The sequence below is a fragment of the Pteropus alecto genome, unplaced genomic scaffold (assembly GCF_000325575.1).
Source record: "Pteropus alecto unplaced genomic scaffold, ASM32557v1 scaffold98, whole genome shotgun sequence".
Lineage (NCBI taxonomy): Eukaryota > Metazoa > Chordata > Mammalia > Chiroptera > Pteropodidae > Pteropus > Pteropus alecto.
In genome coordinates, this window is record NW_006443570.1 from 4,009,812 (window position 1) to 4,011,355 (window position 1,544).

General features: G+C 40.4%; 2 pseudogenes; both read left to right on the forward strand.

The window, feature by feature from the left end:
• Positions 1-509: 509 nt before the first annotated feature.
• LOC102885893 lies at positions 510-763 on the forward strand (annotated as a pseudogene).
• Positions 764-1,145: 382 nt separating this feature from the next.
• Positions 1,146-1,264, forward strand: LOC112473289 (annotated as a pseudogene).
• Positions 1,265-1,544: the final 280 nt, after the last annotated feature.

Genomic DNA, 1,544 nt, shown 5'->3' on the forward strand with positions numbered 1-1,544 from the left:
TATTGCTTTTTAAAACTGTTTAAACATGTATTTTCCAAAACGCCCACTAAATAGTAAAAAAAAAACTCTTTCAATTTCAGTCAAGAGACTGAAAGACCAGAAAATAAATCATGGTTTTCAGATTGGAATTCCAATCAATCTGTACCTTAATTTTTTCTTCTCTTTTTAAAAATCTCGCCCATGTAAAAATTTGTTGTGTCTTGTAAATATTTTTTCAGTACATGTTGCCCTTCATCCCTTACTCTTCCTTATAATTCATCCATTGAAAAACCTGGGATGTCCAATTGATAGTCTCCCACTGTCCACATTTTGGTAATCGCACACTCACAGTTGGACATATTCTTCTGTCCTCCTTTTCTGCAAGTTGGCAGTTCTACCCAAAGGCCTGATGACTCATGTTGAATGTTTGTGTGTGTGTGTGTGTGTGTGTGTGTGTGTGTGCGCGCCTCGGTTTCTTAATTTAAAAAATTGAAACACCTTTCCGGTAGTGACAACCTCCTCATGAGAACATGCCTCTTGCCAAGGGCATCCTCCGTCCCTCTCCAGAAGAGAAGACGAGGAAACACGAGAAGAAGTGCCTGGTGCAGAGCCCCAACTCCTACTTCATGGACTTGAAGTGCCCAGGATACTGTAAAATCACCACCGTCTTCAGCCGTGCACAAATGGTAATGTTGTGTGTTGGCTGCTCACTGTCCTCTGTCAGCCCACAGGAGGAAAAGCAAGGCTTACAGAAGGATGCTTCTTCAGAAGGAAGCAGTGCTAAAAGCACCACGAATTAAGATGAGTGAGGAACCATCTCAATAAACACATTTTGGATACCAAAAAAAAATATATTGAAACTCCTATATAAAAATATTACAGCTCATTGGGATGTCTGTACTTATCAATGCAGAGAGTTGAAGAATGAAAAGCAACCATGGCAAGAATGTGGTCAGAGAACTCAGACTTTGTGTTGGCCCAGCATCCGTCTGGATTCCAGTTCTGCTACATGTGGAATATGTGATCCCAGACAAATCTCAGGCTCAGTTTCCTCACCTGTCAGGCAAGCATACCTACCCCTCATTCACAAATTTGCTGTAAGGGTTAAATGGGATGATTCAAACAAGATTTTTAAACTGTAAAGTATTATAAAAGTATACAGATTTGTCTTTGGCCATGCTACCCTGAACAAGCCTGAACCCGTCTGATCTCGGAAGCTAAGCAGAGTTGGGCCTGGCTAGTACTAAGATGGGAGACCACCTAGGAAGACCAGGTGTTGTAGGTGTAAAAAATAAAAAATAAGGGATTGTAAGCTGACAAGGTCTTTGCAATCTGTGAGGTCAACCAAGGGTTGCCTCGCCTAAAAAAAAAAGTGTACAGATTAGTGATAGCATTACTTATTAGTTGGGGCTTAAATGCTTTTATAATGAAAACATTTTTAATGTTTTGGGGAATTAATTACTTGAGAAAGTTAGACGTGGCACTGATCCAAAAGAGACAGTCTACACGACTTCATGAATTCTTATAAAGAAATAAATGACAGCCTCCCAGCCCCACCCCAGAAA